We start from the raw sequence: 21,800 nt of genomic DNA, 5'->3' as shown, positions 1-21,800 counted from the left end.
TTACTGGACTAGTAATCCAGTGGGCTGGACTAGTGATTTGGGGCCATAAGTTCAAATCTTACCATGGCAGCTGATGAAGTTTAAATTCAATTAATTAAATAAATCTGGAATTAAAAAGTTAATATTAGACCATGAAACTACTGGATTATCATAAAAGTCCAACTGGTTCACTAAGTATCATTTAGAGAAGGAAATCTGCTGTCCTTACCCAGACTGGCCTACATGTGACTCCAAACCCATAGTAATGTGTTTAACTGTTAACTGCCCTCTGACATGGCCTACCAAGTCACTCAGTGGTTAGGGAAAAGCAATAAATGTTGGCTTCACAGTGACAGCTTTAAATAAATAATTTTTAAAAAGTGGTTGATGACCATCTAGCTTGCACTTTTACCCAAGGTGAATCTCTTCCCCAGTAAGCTTCAGGTAATATTAGACAGACATACAGATTCCACTTTTCACATATCTAATTGCTCTCAGTTACATTTTTCACTTTTCATCACCTTGAGTCATTGACTCTCACGTGGGAATGGTTCAACAGGCAGGTTCTTGTTAAAGTGTTTATTGACCATGAGACAGTGAGTGTGGATGGACTATCTGACAGTGGGAGACATCTGGATCATGGTGAATCATGACCATATATGTGCAGCATTGTTATTGCCATCAAAAGCAAGCAGCCATGTTTGCGTTTTTCTCTTGCTGGCCCAGAGATGCTAAGGTCAATTGAAGCCCCTGCCCTGTCACGCTGGCTGGCATCAATTAACACAGGACAGAGTATGGATTGAGAACATTTCCTTACAATCAAAAGATATGAGGATTCAAGCATCACTGACATGGGTTTTGGCAGCCTTAGGAAGCTTGTTGGCAAAGAGGGTCTGAATTTCAATGGTTAAGTCCTGCGGTTGTGGGGCATGGGGTGCATTGGGATGTTGGGCAGTGACCGGAGGAGGGGAATTGATTGGGAGGGCGGGGGGTGGGGTGCAGATTGAGGGGTATCAATGACCTTCAGTACTGCAAGCAATCCTGTATCTCCTAGCTCTGCATTTGGGTCAGTTTGTCGAAAAGCATTATGTTAGTGGCAACCTGTAGCAGTCTCTTTAAGGTCTGCAGTTAAGTCACAGGTGAATCACATTTACCTGAATACAGCTTTGGGGCAAACCAGATCAACTGTAGAGCCCTGGTCAATAGATCAGCACAGAAACATGATCAAACATTGAGTTTTCCTGTTCTGCCTGAGGCAGTTACCAATCCGAGTGTATCTAGCCATCAGCAGATAAACTTAATTTCTGATGTGAAGAGTTAGACAAGCTTAGTTTACTTCATGAGTAGTATTTAGGCAATTAAGAATGTTGGAGTCTTCGTAAAATCAATGTTTGACCAATTCAGAGCATTTATCGATAAAGCCGTTGGAATGTTGAAATTCAACAATAATAACTTGTATTAATATAGTGCCTTTAAGAAAAAATAATATTGCAAGACTCCTGACAACAGCATTATCAATAAAAAACATTTTTGACACAAACCCACAGAAGGAGATATGAAGACAGATATGCAAAAGAAGTAGGTTTCAAAGAGCATCTTAAAGGAGGAGAAAGAGAGAGAGGTAGAGAGGTTCAGGGAGGAAATTCAAGAGCTTAGGACTGAGGCAACTAAAAACATGACCATCGACGGTGCAGTGATTAAATTCAGGGAAACACAAGAAGCCATTGGTGCCGTGCAGAGATCTGAAAGGCTTAGTGGGGCTGTTGGAGTTTAGAGAGATAGGGAGGGGCAAAGCCATGAAGGGATTTGAAAACAAAGATGAGAATTTAAAAATTGAGGCGTTGTCAAACTGGGAGCCAATGTAAGTCAGCAAGAACAGGAAGTGGCAGCTTAATGTGAGTTAGGATAAGGGCACATAGTTTTGCATGAACACAAGCTTTTATGAGGTGGAAGATGGCAAGCCAGCATAATCATGTCTAGAGGTAAAAATGGCACAGGCGAGATCCTCTGCATCTAAGGTAGGGTTAGAGTCAGGCAATGTGACAGAGGTGGAAGTAGGTGTTCTTGGTATTGGAGTGGATATGTGGTTGGAAGCTCATCTTGGGGTCAAATGCAACACCAATGCTATGAACAGTCTGGCCAGGGATGAAAACAGTGGCTGTGGCAGGGACCAAGGGCAATGGGTGGAATAGTCCCAGAATTGCACTAAGTGCAGTAGTGGGTATGAAAAATGACATTTTCCCTGCCAGCCACAAAGGTGGGTTTTCATGCCATATTGTCCGCCACCTGGCGTGTCCCACCTCATTAATAATGCATTCACAGGAAACATGAGGATTGCTAGTGGGCAGGCTCGGATTTGCCCGCCACGCCATGACCTCAGCCCTTCCTTGCTCCAGGCGCCATATTTAAAGCGCACTAAAGCACATGCTTACTTTACGTCTACAGACCAGGACTGCTCCAGGTGACAGATAGCCCCGAAAGCAAAAATGGTGGCAACGCCCAAATTTAATGACCCCTTTCTCAGGCCTCATCGGTAAACACTGGACTTACATACTCTTTGCTCCTCCACATGTTCCTCGCCTGAGCAAAGAGATCAATGATAGGCCACCTGCTTGACTGATAGTGGCCCTCACTCAGGTGTCAGTGGCCTGGCCTGGAACAGGCTATTGGTGGTGGAAGCAAGGGGGTTGGATGGGTGGTGTGTGCAGGGATGATGTGATCTGGATAGGGTCCTTTGACAAGCATTACCCCCCTAATTTACCTATATAAGGGAAACAGTTGCTTGGTAGTACAGAACTTGAATATTGCTGAAAGGAGAGACATGTTGCTGAAGCTGTTGCACTCATTAGGACAAACACAAGAATACCAAATTTCAAACAATCAGAACAATTTTTAAGACAGGAGAAAAGTGGGTGCCGATTGGTTGGCTGAGATGTTGCCATGGAGAAAGCAATGCAGAACTATAGGCTTCCCGTGCTTCTGGTTCAGCCTTGTTCAAGCCTTGCACCTTTTTTTGATTACCTGGAAGCATATAATTCCCCGTTGCCTTCCCCATGGCAACACCTTAGACAATCAGAGTTGGCTTACTAACCAATCAGCACCGCTTTTCTCCTGTAGTATAAATTGTTGTGATTGTTTGAAATTTGACATTCTCGCATTTGTCTTGATGAATGTAAGATTGAAAGCTTCAGCAACGTCTCTCTTCTCAGCAATATTTAAGGGACCTAACACTCCCTTTAAGTGGCTACTTTAGTACGTCTACAAAATGTGGACGTCAAATTTAGTGTGGGACTGATTCCTGAAGATTGACGTTAGTATGCATATACAGCATGTAATTAGGAAAGCAAATAGAATGTTATTGTTTATTGTGAGGAGAATTGAATGCAAGAGTAGGGCAGTTATGCTTCAGTTATACAGGGCATTTGTGAGATCACATCTGGAGTACTGTGTGCAGTATTGGTCTCCTTATTTAAGGAAGGATGTGAATGCATTGGAAGCAGTTGCAAGAAGGTTTTCTAGACTAATACATGGAATGGGCAGGTTGTCTTATGAGGAAAGGTTGGACAGACTAGGCTTGTTTCTGCTGGAGTTTAGAAGAGTAAGGGGTGTCTTGATTTTAACATGTAAGATCATGAGGGGACTTGACAGGGTGAATGTGGAAAGGATGTTTCCTCTTGTGGGAGAATCTAGAACTAGGGGCCACTGTTTGAAAATAACAAGTTGCCCATTTAACTCAGCACTGAGGAGAAATGTTTTCTCTCAGAGGGTCGTGAATCTTTGGAACTCTCTTTGGAACAAAAGGTGGTGGAGGCAGAACCTTTGAATATTTTAAAATCAGAGGTGGATAGATTCTTGATAAGCAAGGGGTTGAAAGGTTATTGAGGGAAGGCAGGAATGTGGAGTTGAGGTTACAATCAGATCAGCCACAATTAGATGGTGGAAGAGGTTCGAAAGCCGAGTGGCCTACTCCTGCTCCTAATTTGTATGTTTATATGAGTCCAGATTGCCCCACTGCTAAATTAGTGCAATTTGTGCCTGTTCCACACCCGGGAAACAGGCACAACACATACCAATTTCTAACCCGCGAGTTTCAAACTAATTAAAAGTGAAATTGGGACTGAGTAGAAAGGTCTTTTCAGAGAGAGTGATGAACTCTTGAAATGGACTTTCAGACAGATCAGAGGGGGCAAGAATCCCGGAATTGTCTAACAAACAATTGGATGCTGTGAAAGGAAGGGTAGATGCCCTTCCTCATTCATTATTACTTTGTGATAACAGTGTCTTCAACTTCCTTGGGACAAAACTCCAAACACGGCTAATCATGTAGAACAGGCCAAACTATAACAGCAATGATGCATGTCAGCATCTATAGCAATAATTCAATGTTCACCTCGTTTTCCCTCCACAGATCCTTCTAGATTTTGCATTAGAAACTCCACCTTCTGCCCCCCAACTCAGGGGTGGAAGAAGCCATAACCCCACCCTCTTAAAAACCAATCTCTCAGGATTGTGATGCAGGTTATGCACAAAATTCAAATGGGTTCTTTTTTTTTATACTATTTTGAGCAATCATTTTGGGGCAGATTTTATTTGTTGCTATTCATGCAAACTCCACTTAGGAGCTGGGTTAATTTCCTGAAAAAAGGCTCATTTGATTAATCTCAGAGTGGACAAACCTGACTCTGCAAAAAGTGAGAGGAGAGAACAATGAAAGGCAAAAACAATTCATTTATCTCAGCTCAAAATTAATTTGGCCTTCTCTTATGATTATTAACACTTTTCAGAACAGTAAAAAGAGTATTGGAATGAGGGTGAATTGGCATCCCAAGAATCCACATAATTTATGTTCAAATAAGATCAATTTTCATAATCTTTTTATGATATTTCTTTTTGGGAGGAGCAAAAGATCAACGTGAATAATTATCAATGGAATTTTCAATCCATTAAAATTGATCTTCCTTTTAGTTAATGCAAAATCAGATTCTTATCTGTTTTGTTAATCCTGCCCCACTCCCTCCCTGCCTATATCCTCATCCAAATTAGATAATAGCATCTCTGCAACTGTTATCCTGCATGACTGGGCACCCTGCCTGCGCTCCTAATCTTGGTCATTATTCAGCTATGCCTACCAGAAGGGATCAGGATCAGGCTAGAATCAAGATTGATGCACTCCACAACCAATTAACCGATGTGTCAGCATTTGCTTTTTAGACTCGCAATGAAGGGACGATCACTTTGAGTGAGGTACCAGAGGCTGCTTTTTGTCTATTTGTGGAATTATATCCTTAGCAATTAACCTTGGGCTCTTCTGCAGAGCCAGGAGTTGATGCCATTCAACAACAATCGACAAAAGTAGAACAATCCCCTTGTAAGAACCTCATGCAGTTGTACATTCTGACACAAGCCTGAGGAGAGACCACCTGCTGTCACTCCATTGGCTGGGTAGTCCAGAGCTTGGGGTCAGTCTCAAGATAAGGGGTGACCATTTAGGACTGAAATGAGGAAAAATTTATTCACTCGAAGGGTTGTGAATCTTGGGGATTCTCTACCCCACAGGGTTGTGGATGCTATAGTCATTGTGTCCAAGGTTAAGATTGGTAGAGTTTTAGACTCTCAATGAACCAAGGTAAATGGGGAATGGGCAGGAAAGTGGAGTTGAGGTAGAAGATTAACCATGATGGAGCGGGCTTGAGGAGATATATGGCTTACTCTTGCTCGTATTTCTTTTAAAACCAGCATTTGGAATAAACTTGCGGTAGGCAAAATTAAATTAATTCAACTATTTGATGACATATGTTAGGTTTTATTTCTTTGGACAGATGGACTAGTGAATGATCTCCCTCACCTACATCACCCTGGGCCTTCTAAATAACTATAAACATGACACAAATACAAGGTCATGTGGTAATTTATTTGAAAGAGTACAGTTTAAAAAAATTATTGGAACAACGATGACTCTGGCAGCAGCAGCATTTTCTTGTCATCTCCAAGTTGCCTTGAAAAGATAATGGTGAGCTTTTTCTTGAAAGGCTGTTGTGTGGCTTGATGCAACCGAGTAGCCTGCTTCAGGGAGATTTAAGGATGAACCACAAGGTCAGGCTCTGAAGGCACTCATACCTGAACCTTCTCATCTTTTTATGTTTAATCTTCAAACAATTTTTAAACCAATTTATTTGCTGTAGGACAATCCACAAATCCATTCTCCAGTGGGAATTTTATTTTCCTTGGTCTTGCTTAAACATGGTTTATTAGATACTCCTATCCCCTAGTCCTGCAATCGCAGTCTACATTGAATCCATATTGTATCTTGTATCCACATTATCCAAGTTTTGTCACACTTCTTGCTAGGAAACAGGCATTTGTTGCAAACTCACTCTTAGATCAACGTACCAGTCGTCTGGTAAGGTAGTGGGAAGTAGATGAATGGAGAAGGTGAATGGGAGACAATAAACCTTGCACCACATCTTATAGTCAGTCCTTGTATTTCCTTAAGCTGCTGTGCTGAAGTCTACCCACAGGTGTCAATTTCTCTAGTGCCATGAGGATTAGAAAACCATATGAAAAAGTACTTCTACTTCAAGTTCACCATAGACACTAATTTATTTTTCTTGGGAAGTGGAGAGGTGGAACGTTAAGCTAACTAAGGAGAGGGATGCTGGTGCTGAAGAACGGAAGCCCTTTCTGCTGTTCTGCTCTCTGTTTAAATGTCGAAACATTCTCATGTCAGATTAATGCAATGTAAATCAAAGACACACTTGTCAACAATGGACTGTATTTTCAGTCCCAAATCCCAAGCTTGCTGTCAGGATGAAATGTGTGTCTGGAACCTGGAAATTCTAGTCACATGACCCTGAGGGAGATTGCGCAGGAGGCCTCCAACTAAGAGGCTGCCTCCAGGAATAGGATCCAATTTTGTACGGAGGGCAGGCTCCACAGCCCAGAGAGCTAATCAAAGCACCCGAAGGTTTGGTTTGGCGGCAGCCTCACTGGGAGAAGTGGAGCGTAGTCTGATGCTGCAGATAATTTAAAAGCAAAACGTGGTCATGGCTCTTAGGCCACAGTTGGAGAGGAACTCCTCCACAGGGTGGCCATGTGGCCACAGCTGTGACCATCAGGCAATCATGACTGCCACGGTGAGGGAGGTAGGGTGGGGGACATTAAATGAGGCATTTCTGACCCCCATCCACCAGTCTACGTCCAGAGGCCACCTTCATCCATTGGCCAGACTTGGCCTCAATTGGGGGGCCCACCAGCCATCTGGAAGATTCTAGGTGGCATCTGATGATTACCCTCAGTAGGCACTTCAATAGACTGAAGCAGTCTGTGTCCATATGCAGCAAGACCTGGGCAACATTCAGGCTTGGGCTGATAAGTGGCAGATAACATTCCCCATCTCCAGCAAGAGAGAAACTAACTATCTCCCCTTGACATTTAATGGTATTATCATTGCTGAATGCCCCACTATCGACATCCTGGGGGTTACCATTCAATAGAAACTGAACTGGACTAGCCATATAAATACTGTGGCTACAAGAGAATGTCAGATGCTGGGAATTCTACAGAGAGTAACTCATCTCCTGACTTTCCAAACATCTACAAGGCACAAATCAGAAGTGTGATAGAATACGCTCCACTTGCCTGAATGAGTGCAGCTCAAACAACACTCAAGAGGCTGACACCATCCAGCAGCTCACTTGATTGGCACCCTTTTCACCACCTTCAACATCCACTTGCTCCACCATTGATGTACATTGGCAGCAGTGTGTACCATCTACAAGATGCACTGCAGCAACACACCAGGGCTCCTTTGACAACACCTTCCAAACTCATGACCACTACCACCTAGAAGGACAAGGGCAGCAGATGCATGGGTACACCACCACCTGCAACTTCCCCTTCAACCCACACATCATCCTGACTTGGAACTATCTCGGCCATTCCTTCACTGTTGCTGGATCAAAATCCCGTAACTCCCTCCCTAATAGCACTGTGGGTGCTAACAACACCACAGAGACTGCAGCAGTTCAAGAAGGCAGCTCACCAGCACCTTCTCAAGAGCAATTAGGGATGGGCAATTAATGCTGGCCCATGTCCTGTGAAAGCGATGCCCATGTCCCGTGAAAGAATAAACAAAAAGACTACCACTTCCAGTGGGTGGGCAGGCATCATCCCGCCCCTGAAGCAGCCTCCAAGAAAATATACCAGGGGCAGGAAGACACTGGCAGACCAGCCCACCAGCTGGTATCGCGAAGTATGCCCATCTCTGGTCCCACCTCCTCAGACTAAGCAAAATTCAGCCCAATGTGCCTCAGTTATATGGCCCAGGGATGGGTTCTGCCTCTGTGGATGCTTATGGGTGTATCACAAAGTCCCAAGACGACGTCTATAATTTAAACCCATTTGTCAGCAGCGCTGCAGTTGGTACACCTCTGCTACAATTGGTGTTTTCATTTCCTTCATAGACTCTGGGACACTTCAAATTCTGAGTCAACTTTTGAGAGATTAAAAATGATCTCAAAGTTGTGAAATGACTAAATATTGGAATAAACTGAACAAAACCAAATTCTAGGTTAAAATGCATCGTATTAACTCTGGGGAAGAGCTAAATTCCCCCAATAACTTGGCTGATTTTTTTTGTTAACCAAGTCAAACAGACTAGGAAGGTCTTAAGTTTGGTCCCCAGGCAGGGTTAACAATAACAATAACTTGCATTTGTATAGCATCCTTAATGTAATAATGTCAAGGCGCTTTGCAGAATTATGAAGCAAAATTTGACACAGAGCCAAAGAGATACCAGAAAATTGATCAAAGATTTAGGTTTTATGGAGTATCTTATAGGAGAAAAGGGGTGAAAAGCTTTATGGAGGGAGTTCCAGCACTTAGGGGCTAGGCAGCAAAAGGAACGACGCCAATGGTGCAGGGATTAAAACCAGGGGTACTCAAGAGGCTAGCGTCAGAGGAGTGCACATATCTCAGAGGGTTGTAAGGAGTGTAATGTGGGAAGATGTGAACTTGTCCACTTTGGCAGGAAGAATAGAAAAGCGTTATACAACTTAAATTGAGAGAGAGATTACATAACTTGGTGGGGTACAGGGGGATCTGGGTGTCCTGGTACATGAATCACAAAATGTGAGTATGCAGATACAGCAAGTGATTAGGAAGGCAAATAGAATGTTGGCATTTATTACAAGGGGAATTGAATATAAATGTAGGGAAGTTTTACTGCAGCTGTCCAAGGCCTCGATGAGACCACATCTGGAATACTGTGTATTGTGTTAGAAGCAGTATAGAGAAGGTTCGATTGACTCATTCCTGGGATGAGGGACTTATCCTATGGAGATAGGTTGAACGGGCTAGACCTATACCCATTGGTGTTTAGAAGAAGAGGTGATCTTATTGAAAGATAGAAGATCCTGAATGGATTTAATAGAGTAGATACTGGAGCGATGTTTCCACTTTGTAGGAGAGACTAACTAGGGACACAGTTTAAGAATGAAAAGTTTACCTTTTAAGACGGAGATGAGGAGAATTTTTTTTCCTCTCAAAGGGTCGTTAGTTGTTGGAATTCTCTTCCCCATGGAACAGTGGAAGCTGGGTCATTGAATTTATTCAAGGCAGAGTTAGACAAATTTTTGATAGACAAGGGAGTTAGGGGTTTTGAAAGGCACACAGGAAGGTGGAGTTGAGACCACAACCAGATCAGTCATCTTATTGAATGGTGGAGCAGGTTCATAGGGCTTAATTGTCTACTCCTGCTGCTAATTCCTGTGTTCTTATGTTGTGGGGCTGGAGCAGATAGCAGAGATAGGAAAGACAAGACCATGTAGGGATTTGAAAATAGGGGCGAGAAAGGATTTGAAAACAAGGGTGAGAATTTTTAAATTGCAGCGTTGTTTAATCAGGAGCCAATGGGTGATGAGTGAACGGGATTTGGTGTGAGTTAGGACACAGGTAGCACAGTTTTGGATGACCTCAACTTTAGGGTGGGTAGAACATAGGAGGGTGGCAAGGAGTGCATTGGAATAAGGCAAGTCTAGAGATAACAAAGGATGAGGATTTCAGCAACAGATAAGCTAAGGTTGAGGAGAGGTTGGGTGATATTATAGAGGTGAAAATAGGCAGTCTTAGCATTGGCATGGATATTAAGCCAAACATTCATCTTGGGGTCAAATATGGCATCAAGTTTGATCTCAGTTGCAACAGTGGTAGATGTGCTACCACTCAGTGTCTCAGGATTAGGGTAAAACCAAGGTCTTCACTTCTGCTTGTTATCTAGTAACCCCAATTGGAAAGGGTGTGCACAGCAAAATCATGCAAGGATAGGAGCAATCTTGTTTAGAAAGCTTCCCCACCCACACTGATGCTTAACTGTGTTCAGAAAGAAGATTGCTGATTTTACTGAATCCTATCCAACTGTTGTCATGAAAGATCAGCACAATTAATAATGTGGTACATTTAGGGGAGATAGTAGCATAGTAATCCAGGGGCTCAGGCTAATGCTCTGGGGACATAGGTTCAAACCGCACCACAGCAAGTGGTGGAATTTAAATTCAATTAGTTATCAAAATCTAGAACTGAAAGCTAGTTGCATAATAGTGACCACAAAATAACAGCTGATTGTTGCAAAAACCATCTGGTTCATTAATGTCCTTCAGGGAAGGAAATCTGCTGACCTTATCTGGGGGAGAAGGCAGGTGACGTCTGAGGTAGAACAATGTGGGTGACTCGTAACAAACCCTCAAAGGGAAGGGAAGGGTGGGCTACAAATGCTGCTTTGCCAGTGACACCCATATACATGAAAGAATGAAAAAAAAATCCAAATTGATCTAGAAATATCCAATTGTACAAAATCAGTTGCTTTGTTGGAGTCACACGCCTCATCTGCTTGGTCTTTCCTCCAGTTATTCTGAAGTAGATTTGAAACTAATGGCAGGATTTTGGCCCCAGAGTGGGAGTGGGGATTGAGGTGAACAGGCACGGAGTTCCCCAACGCCGGCTGGCATGTCAGTTCCCTGTCACAATCCTAATTCCCGGCCATTTATGCGGAGGGGTAACAGACGTCCGCCCAGAAGTGTCGGGCGCCAGACAGGGAGCAGAGCAGCCGAACACCGGACTGTCTGATATGAGACTGAGGGCTGCAACTCCCCTCACTGCTGGAGAGCTCCCTTATTGGCCCTCGAGCTTCAAGGGCCCATCCGCCATTCTTAATTGGACGGTAAGCGGTCCCTCTGGCCACTGATTGGCCAATCCAGCAAATATCGATGGCGGGTTCCTTTTCCTGACATGGTGCAGGTGAGGCCCCCAACACAAAATGGAAAATCGTGGAACCAAGAAACAAATCTCAACTGCAAATTTAAGACTGCTGGTTAAATCAATGCACTTCAAGGCGAATACAACACGTTTACAATAATGTCCTCAATTGACACAAACTCAATCATTTCTGAAACTCATGCCTCGTAAAGCCCTCAATTAAATTTGCATAATAATTCTGTAATATGCATGGCAGGACGATAATTATACACAAAATGTACTCCTATAGGCTATTCTTTATTTGAAGTCCCTTAATTCGAACTGTTTTTTTTTAAACGCCTCTGTGCTCTTTTACTTAAATTGCTTGATTCAAACTACAGCAAAACTTGGCTTTCATTTTGAGCATTGAAAACCTTTGATTTAATAGGATTAGACCACAACAAGAAAGAAAGAAAAGCAAAAACCAGCTGCTGATGCTGGAAATTTGAAAATAAAACAGAATATGGTGGAAACGCTGAGATTTGCAGAGCGATTTGCACCAAATAAGTTCACTGCTCTATTCCCCTCACCGAAGCTGTATGATCACTTGGGCATCTTCAGCCTTTTCTGGTTTTGTTCTGGGAACAAACAAACCCTGTTGGCAAGCGTGCCCTCTAGTGTTAGTTAAGGGGAATTACTTTGCATAAAACCTTCCAGGCAAAAATATGCTTCTGTCGTAGTTAGCAATTATAACAGAAGAATTGAACTCAGATACACCCGAGGAGAGAACTACTGAATGAGAGCCCTCTTCATCAAGTCTCAAGCACAACGGTTCACAGCCTACCAACCATTCATTCACAAAATTGTTCCAAACTGACCAACCGAGAAACCCAGCAAAACCCTGGAATTCAGTCAGTTAGGCTCAACAGAACTTTTGACAGCTTAAGGTCATTAAGTTCTTTCATGTTGTACCAAGGTTCAAGACTGTCTGTGACAAAAGCAATTGACCTCAGGGAGGATTGATTACCTCAGGAAATAAAGGTCAACTTGTTACTATGAAACACTCACTCCCTCCTATTCTGCTCTTTCCGGGCAATGGCAAATTAACTGGTGCATGAACAGATTCAACATTTTGGTGGAACCTGTTGCTGCTGCCTTGGTGACCAAACACCACATGGCCAGATAAAAAACATTGGTTAGGCCTCAGTTGGAGTATTGCATTCATTTCTAAATGACACTCATTAGGTTGGATGTCGAGGCCTTAGAGGAAACACAGAAGATATTTACTATAATGGTAGCAGGCACTTCAGTTAAGAGTGGAGACTGGAGAAGCTGGGGTTGTTCCCCTTAGAGCATTTGCTTTTTATGTATTTGTTCACAGGATGTGGGCATTGCTGGCTTGGCCAACATTTATTGCCCATCCCTAATTGCTCTTGAGAAGAAGTGAGCTGTCTTCTTGTACCACCGCAGTCCATGTGGTATAGGTACACTCACAGTACTGTTAGGAAGGGAGTTCCAGGATTTTGACCCAGAGATAGTGAAGGAGCTGTGACAAATTTCCAAGTCAGGATGGCATCTGAACTTGCGGGTGGTGGTGTTCCCATGCATCTGTTGCCCTTGTCCTTCTAGGTGGTAAAGGTCACAGGTTTGGAAGGTGCTATCGGAGGAGCATTGGTGTGTTGTGTAGTATAAGGGGTTAATTCTAACTGTGTAATATGCTAATAAGATGCTGTGTATATCAATGCAGGAATGATGCAATGTCTCATGATCTTGCTTCCTCTTATTGATCCCATAGCAAGACGAAACCACAGTAACAGATGTTCCAATGAAGTTGATATTTTCCTTACCTCAGTAGGCTCTGTAAATACTCTATATTAGCACAATGAGATTTAAAATATTATATGGTGATAGTGAGTGAAAGAACAAACATGGAAAGGTCTCTGACATTACCAGAAAACTTCGAGTAGGTCACCAGGTCTTAACCAGGCAGAAGCATGGCTGAATTGGGCATTTAAGATTTGCAAGTTATCACACCATACTGGGCCTCATGACAAGTAGGTCAGTACACTATTGTGCACAATGGACAGCTGTGCAGACGATATCCCAGTCAGGCAAGGGATGAACAAATAAAAAGCTGCACCTGATGAAGTAATAAAAGCACTCGATGTCTACTTCAATCTGTGAAGGAATACCATTGACAAGTGGGCTAAATTTAACAAGCATACCCAATGACAAGGGCGAATACTGATACATTTATAAACAATCTGTTTAGACTTGCAAAGAACTGTGACTATAGCGGCGTAAAAGATGAACTAATCAGGGACAGAATTGTTGTCAGAGCCTTGGATAAAGCATTGTCTGACCATTTGCAGTTGACAGATGATTTAACCTGAACAAAGGTTAACAACTGAGCAGACAAGTTGAGTTCAGGAAGCAAAATCAATCAGTGATTTGGGGTAACAGGGAGAACCATATACCAAAAACGACTGACTCAGTGGAGTATGTTAAACTTCAAAGCAGAGAGATGGCCGCACAAAAGCAGGGGAGGCAGGAGGAGCATCCATCAGCCTCCCCAGCTAACTGTAACCAGTGTGGGGGGAAAAAAAACACAGGCATGAAAATTGTTCCACCAAAGAGGCCAAGTGCTGTTTTTGCAGAGAGAAGGATCACTTTCAGCTTGTGTGTCACAGCAACAAGTTTTTACAGAACAAGTAAAAGCACCTTCGAAAGGTGGCAAGACCCATCAATTAGTAGATATCGTTGATAATGAGGTGGCTTTCCTTGGAGAGTCCTAGAATTCAAGAGGATGTACAGGAGCGCCGATATCCCGGTAGAGGGAAACAACGCATGCTTTAAATTAGGCACAGGTGCAGCACTTCTGGTTCTTTATGCTGCTGAACCATGATTGGAGAAAAGTTCTCTTCAGCCATCATGCAAAAACTGTACGGGCCAGGAGGTATAGAACTCAAGGTCATGGGACAACTGAATGCAACCCTTCAATATAAAGAGAAAAATCACTGAAATCTTATATGTGATCCTGAAGCTGAGTTGTTCATTCTTATGCAGGAAAGCTTGTACTGGCTTACATCTGATGTGCAGAGTAGAGGAACTAGAAGGCTGAGAAGCTCAGCCTAAAAATTCCAGACGTGAATTTCCACAGCTGTTCACAGGGCTAGGAAAGCTGAAGACAGCCTACCACATCACTCTACATCCTGAAATGAAGCCAGTGTGCCTGTTTACACCGAGAGATGTTCCTCAATCCATTCTTGCCAAAAGGTAAAGAAGGAAATTCACTCTATGCTGAAGCAAGGCTTATTTCACCTGTGGGAGAACCAACCAGTTGATGCTCAGAGATGATTCCAGTGCCAAATCCAATGGACCTATCAGAATTTGCACAGATCTTACACAACTGAACAAAACAATTGATCATGAAGTTCATCCTACATCATCTGGACAAGAACTTAGCAAAATTGGGAAATAGTTTAATCTTCACAAAGCTACATGAAAATAGTGGTTTTTGGCAACTATCTCATGATGAAGAGTCTAAGTGGCTCACAATCTTTATTACACCGTTTTGGGAGGTTTTGTTTCAAGTTTTCCCTTCAACATCATGCTAGTGCCAGAAATCTTTCAGAGGACAATGTCAAGTATCCTATAAGGACGGGATGGAGTTGTGTGTCACATGGATGATGTTCTGAGCCATGGATCGACTCAGGCAGAACATGCCACTAGAGCGTGGGCTGTGCTACGACACCTATAGGAAGCAGGACTTAAACTCAACAACAAATTTGAGTTCTCGCAGCCGACTGTCAAATTCCTTGGGCATATTGTGAATACATCTGGTGTCAGAGTTGATCCACAGAAGACAAGAACAATCAAGGAGTTTCCAGCTCCTTGGAACATGACGGAGCTACAGAGATTCATGGGTATGCTAAACTAACTCAGAAAGCTCTTGCCCAAACTATCTGTCATCAACGTGCCATTATGTCAGCTGCAATACATGGTGCTGGGATGAAGCATAGAGATTTTTTGATAAGATCAAAAAGATGCTGATATTAGCTGATACCTTAGCTAACTATGACCCAGAGCTACCCACTATCATTGCTGCAGATGTATCTTTTACAGGATTGGGGGCTGTTCTCTTTCAGATATTGACAGATAGAAAGTGTAGACCAATTTACTATGCATCCTGTTCACTGACAGAGACTGAACAGAGACATGCAGTGATAGAGAAAGGCACATCAGCTGCCAGATGGGCTTGTGAAATGTTTGCAGATTATGCTCTTGGTCTCCACTTCAAGACAGAGACAGATCTCAATCCCTTAGTGACACTCTTAAATTCTAAGGTTAGCAAAAATGCCTCCACAAATACAATGATTCAGACCCAGGATAAAGTGGTTTGATGCAGAGGCAGAGTATGTTCCGGGAAAACTACAGTCTACAGCAGATGCTTTGTCCCATAACCCAGTGACAAGGCCTGAACAAGGAGATGTAGCCCTTGTTGAAGAGGTAGAAACCTTTGTATTGACAACACCTACAATTCAACCAGCATCAACACAATGGCCCAATGAAATCAAAGCGGCACAGAAATCTGATGAAGAAATCTGGGGTCAGAAAGTGCTGCATCAAAATATGAACAGCAGGCATCCCATTCTCAGGCAATACTATGAATAGAGAGGCCACCTCGTTGTAGTTGATGAATTACTCACATATACAAGAGATCGGTCATTTCGAAAGCTCTGAGGTTACACTAGCAGCGATTGTACCAAGGACATTTGGTTATCACAAAATTTCCAACCAGAGCAAATTATTTGGTTTGGTGGCCAAGTCTCTCAAAATCTTTGAAGGAGATGATATCAAACTATATTACTCGTGCTATTCATCATCAGGAGACAAGAGAGTTGTTGATGTAATTTTCCTTTCCATCAAGACCATAGGAGCATCTTGAGGTGGACCTCTTCCAACACAAAGATAATATGTTCTTAATCATAGTAGACTACTCCTCAAGTTGGACAGAAGTCAAACAACTGCCAGTCACACTTCTGAAGCAGCGATTACAATCTTGAAGGACATTTTTTGCAATCCATGGAATCCCAGATCTTGTAAGCTTAGACAATGGACTGCAGTTTATCAAAGAATTCACGATATTGCATGAATTTGTCCATACTACCAGTTCACCAAGATACCTTCAAGCCAATGATGAAGCTGAAAGAAAGAGTGTGTACAGTGAAAGAATTGCTGAAGAACAACAAAGGCATCCAAAACAAAAACAGAAACATAAATACCTGGAAAAACTCAGCGGGCCGGGCAGCATCAGCAGAGGAGAGCACAGTTGACGTTTCGAGTCCTCATGACCCTTCAGCAGAACTAAGTAAAAATAGGAAAGCGGTGAAATATAAGCTGGTTTAAGGGGGGGCGGGGGGTGGGGGGGGTTGGGGGGTGGTGTGGTTTGTTGGGACAAGCAGCCAGTGATAGGTGAAGATAACCAAAAGCTGTCACAGACAAAAGAACAAAGAGGTGTTGAAGGTGGTGATATTATCTAAAGGAATGTGCTAATTAAGAGTAGAAGACAGGACAAATAAGGTACAGATAGCTCTAGTGAGGGTGGGGGAATACTAAAAGGTAGAAATAAACAATGGTGGAAATACATTTAAAAATAATGGAATTAGGTGGGAAAATAAAAAATCTATATAAATTATTTGAAAAAACAAAAAGGAATGGGAAGAAATTGGAAGGGGGTGGGGATGGAGGAAAGAGCTCAAGATCTAAAATTGTTGAGCTCAATATTCAACCCGGAAGGCTGTAAAGAGCCTAGTCGGAAGATGAGGTGCTGGTCCTCCAGTTTGCGTTGAGCTTCACTGGAACATTGCAGCAAGCCGAAGGACAGACGTGAGGGCATGAGAGCAGGATGGAGTGTTGAAATGGCAAGCGACAGGGAGGTCTGGGTCATGCTTGCGGACAGACCGAAGGTGTTCTGCGAAGCGGTCACCCAGTCTGCGTTTGGTCTCTCCAATGTAGAGGAAACCACATTGGGAGCAACGAATGCAGTAGACTAAGTTGAGGGAAGTGCAAGTGAAATGCTGTTTCACTTGAAAGAAGTGTTTGGGCCCTTGGACGGTGAGGAGAGAGGAAATGAAGGGGTAGGTGTTGCATCTTCTGCGTTTGCATGGGGAGGTGCCGTGGGATGGGGTTGAGGAGTAGGGGGTGATGGAGGATCCAACTTGCACTTCTGAGCTATTGTTCAACTCAACAAAATGGTTTAGTACCATGTGAACTCCTAATGGGAGGAAGACTGAGAACTCAACTCCCTACTCTCCCATACATACTCATGCTTTGAGTACAAGCTGATGGACAAGGTGGGGGAGAAAGAGGATGAGTATCATTCCAGTCAGATGTGGAACTATGACAAAGGTCACAAAGCATGCAATCTACAAGAACTGCAATCAGGAGAGCCAGTTGGATCCGATACCAAGCTCATTATGGTTAAGTGGTTGAACAGACACTGTGTCCGTTGTCTGACCTCATCCAAACAGATAATGGTATGGTAAGACTGAACAGTCCTGCACTAATTTCCACACAGAAGCAATTTACTACCCCATGGAAGCAGTCATCTACCTATTGGAATAGGCCAGAGATGCTGACTTCACCCACTCAGACTGGTGAATCTGAGTCATCTACCAATTCCCCTCCTACCCAGCAGAGCCTCAGAGACCACCTGCAGCACTCAAACCCCCAATCCCCTCCAAAAGAGGAGAGGACATGTAATGGTAGACTCGTGAAACTGCTGCAGTTTTCCTTATGACAAAGAAAGTAGGAAAGAAGGGGACCTAAGAGGAGAAAACAAGATTAATCCTGCAACATGCCAGAGTTAATCTTTGCAATACAGAAACCGAAATATAAACAAAAAATGCTGGAAATAATCAGCAGGTCAGGCAGCATCTGTGGAGAGAAACAGAGTTAACACTTCAGGTAAGGATGACCTTTCATTCTCATGTCAGCTTTGCTTCTTTTGCCAAACATCTTGAATTGGTGTTCTCTTATTCTCTACCTTTCTGCCAATGGGAACAGTTCCTCCCTAACTACTTCATCCATTCCTGTATTGATTTTGAACACCTGTCTCATCTCCTCTTATTCTTCTCTTCTCTAAAGAGAACAGCCCCAGCTTCTCTAATCTATGCACACGAAGTTTCTCATCTCTGAAACCATTCTCTTAAATCTTTTCTGCACCTTCTCCAATACCTTCATGTGCCTCCTAAAGTGTGCTGCCGTGAATTTTTTTTTATTCTTTCATGAGATGTGGGGAGGTCACTGGCTAAGTCAGTCTTTTATTGTCCATCCCTAATTGCCCAAATCCATCTGGTGTAGGTACATCCACAGTGCTGTTAGGAAGAGAGTTCTAGGATTTTGACCCAGCAACATTGAAACGACGGTGATATATTTCCTAGTCAGGATGGTGTGTGGCTTGCAGGGGAACTTGTGGGTGGTGGTGTTCCCTAGCATCCATTGGCCTTGTCCTTCTCGATGGTAGCGGTCTCAGGTTTGGAAGATGCTGTCAAAGGAGCCTTGGTGAGTTGCTGCAGTGTATCTTGTAGATGGTACACACTGCTACCACTGTGTGTCGGTGGTGGAGGGAGTGGATGTCAAAGGTGGTGGATTGGACATTGGACAGGATACTCCAGTTGAGGTTGAACCAGCCTTTATACAGGTTTAACATAACTTTCTTACTGTTGTACTATAGGCCCCTATTGATAAAGCCCAGGACCTTGTAGGTTTTATTAACCATTTTTTAAACCTGCCACCCTCAATGATTTGTGCACATATATACCAAACATATCACTTCACACTTCTCCACACTAAATTTTATTTGCCACTTGTCTGGCCATTCTGCCAGTTGGTCTATGTACTCTTGGGGCTGAATTTTGCCGTTGGCGAGCAGGGGGCGGGACCTGCTCACCGACGTGTAAAATGACGCGGGATGACATTGAGGGGGGATCCCCCGACACCATCCCACCCCATTTAAATCTTCAGGAAGGCGAGGGCACAGCAAAATCAGCTGTGGGCCTGCCGACCTGTCAATGGCCAATTGAGGCCATTGACAGGATCCTTAAAACAATTAAAGGACCTGCCCGTCCAACCTTAAGGTTGACGGGTCGGCCAAGAGCCCCGGTGGCAAATAGGGAAAACATGAAACCTCATCCAGCAGCGGGATGAGGCTTCATGTAGGGATTTAATAAGTTTACTAAAGTTTTAGTGTAAATTATGAACATGTCACATGAGGGGGGCATATTAAGGTTTTTCTTTCTATTTTTAACGTTTTTAGAACTGTCAGCGATCTCCCTGAGGCAGCACTTACCCTCAGGGAGATGTGGTCTCTTTCGTGCGCATGCATAGTGCTTCCCGCTGGACGTCACACTGGGCGGGCCTTAATTGGCCCGCCCACTTAAAATGGCGGTGGGGTCCGCTTCTCCGGTGGGGATCAGCTCCCCGCCCACCAGACAGGTAGAAAATTCTGCCCTTGAAGTTTAACATTATCCTCCTCATAGTTCACAATACTTCCAAGTTTTATCCCATCCACAAATTTTGAAATTGAGCTCTGTACATCAAGGTCGAGGTCATGAATATATATCAGGAAGAGCAGGAGTCCTAATGCCAGCCCCTGAGGAACTCCACTACAAACTTTCCTCCTGTCTGAAAAAACAACCATTCACCACGACTCTCTGCTTCCTGTCACTCAGCCAATTTTGCATCCATGCTGCCACTGTCCCTTTTATTCCCATGAGCTCTAACTTTGCTGACAATCTAGTCATGAGACACTTTATCAAATGCCTTTTGGAAGTCCATGTACACCACATCAACTGCATTAGCCTCATCAATCCTCTTCGCTAACTCATAAAAATACTTGAACAGGTTAGTTAAATACAATTTCCCCTTACAAATCAGTGCTGGCTTTCCTTAATTAATCCACATGTAGCCAAGTGACAGTTAATTTTGGCTCAAATTATTGTTTTTATAAGCTTTCCCACCACCAATGTTAAACTAACTGGCCTGGAGTTGCTGGGTTTACCCTTACACCCTTTTATTTTTGAACAAGGGTGAAATAATTTGCAATTCTCCAGTCCTTTGGCATCACCCCTGAGTCGAAGGAGAATTGGAAGATTATAACCAGTGTCTGCAATTTCTACTCTTACTTCCTTCAGTATCTTCCCTCAGAATCTTAGTTAGATGATGCTCAGAATGCTGTGTACAGTTCTGTTCTCTATTATACAAAGAGGGTGTAAAGGTACTGGAGAAGGTGCAGAAAGGATTTACTCGAATGATACAAGAATTGAGAGGTTAGAAATATGAGGAAAGAATGAAAAGGTGGCTCTGTTGGTAGCATTCTTGCCTCTGAGCCTTCCAGTTCCACTTCAGGGCTTGGGCACAAGAATCTAGCCTCACAATCTGGTGCAGTACTAAGGGAGTACTGCACTATTGGAATTGCCATAGAAATGGCAATTCTTTGGAGAATAGGAGCAGGAGTAGGCCATTCGGCCCTTTGAGCCTGCTCTTGCCATTCATTTTGATCATGGCTGATCATCCAACTCAATTGCCTGCTCCCGCTTTCTCCCCACACCCTTTGATCCCTTTCACCCCAAGAGCTATATCTAACTCCTTCTTGAAAACATACATGTTTTGGTCTCAACTACTTTCTGTAGTGACGAATTCCACAGGCTCACCACTCTCTGGGTGAAGAAATTTCTTCTCATCTCAGTCCTAAATGGTCCACCCCGTATCCTCAGACTGTGACCCCTGGTTCTCGACTCCCCCACCATCGGGAACATCCTTCCTGCATCTACCCTGTCTAGTTCTGTTAGAATTTTACAGACTTCTATGAGATTCACCCCTCATTCTTCTGAACTCCAGCGAATATAATCCTAACCAACTCAATCTCTCCTCATATGTCAGTCCCGCCATCCCAGGAATCAGTCGGGTAAACCTTTGCTGCACTCCCTCTATAGCAAGAACATCCTTCCTCAGATAAGGAGACCAAAACTGCACACAATATTCCAGGTGTGGTCTCATCAATGTCCTGTATAATTGCAGCAAGACATCCTGGCTTCTGTACTCAAATGCTCTCACTATGAAGGCCAACAAACCATTTGCCTTCTTTACCGCCTGCTGCACCTGCATGCTTACCTTCAGCGAATGGTGTATGAGGACAACCAGGTCTCGAGTGAGATGTTAAACTGAGACACCATCTGCCTGCGTGGGATTCCATGGCAATTTTTTGAAGAAGGGCAGGGAAGTTATTCCTGGTGTCCTGGCCAATGTTAATCCCCCAATCAACATCACAAGGACAGATTAACTGCTCATTATCACATTGCTGTTTGTGGGAGTTTGTTGTCCGCTAATTGGCTGCCCTGTTTCCTGCAATACGTCAGTAGCTACACTTCATTACTAATACATAATTATCTGTAAAGTACTTTGAGATATCCAGTGGATATGCAAAGCACTATATAAATTCTAGTCTTTCCTTTTTCTCTTTTGTCTTACAAAGAGAAGGCGGGGGTGAACTGATAGAGGTCTTTATAATTATAAAGGGGTTTCACTGG

This window comes from Carcharodon carcharias, chromosome 8 (assembly GCF_017639515.1).
Source record: "Carcharodon carcharias isolate sCarCar2 chromosome 8, sCarCar2.pri, whole genome shotgun sequence".
NCBI classification, from domain to species: Eukaryota; Metazoa; Chordata; class Chondrichthyes; order Lamniformes; family Lamnidae; genus Carcharodon; species Carcharodon carcharias.
This window is presented reverse-complemented; position numbering follows the sequence as displayed.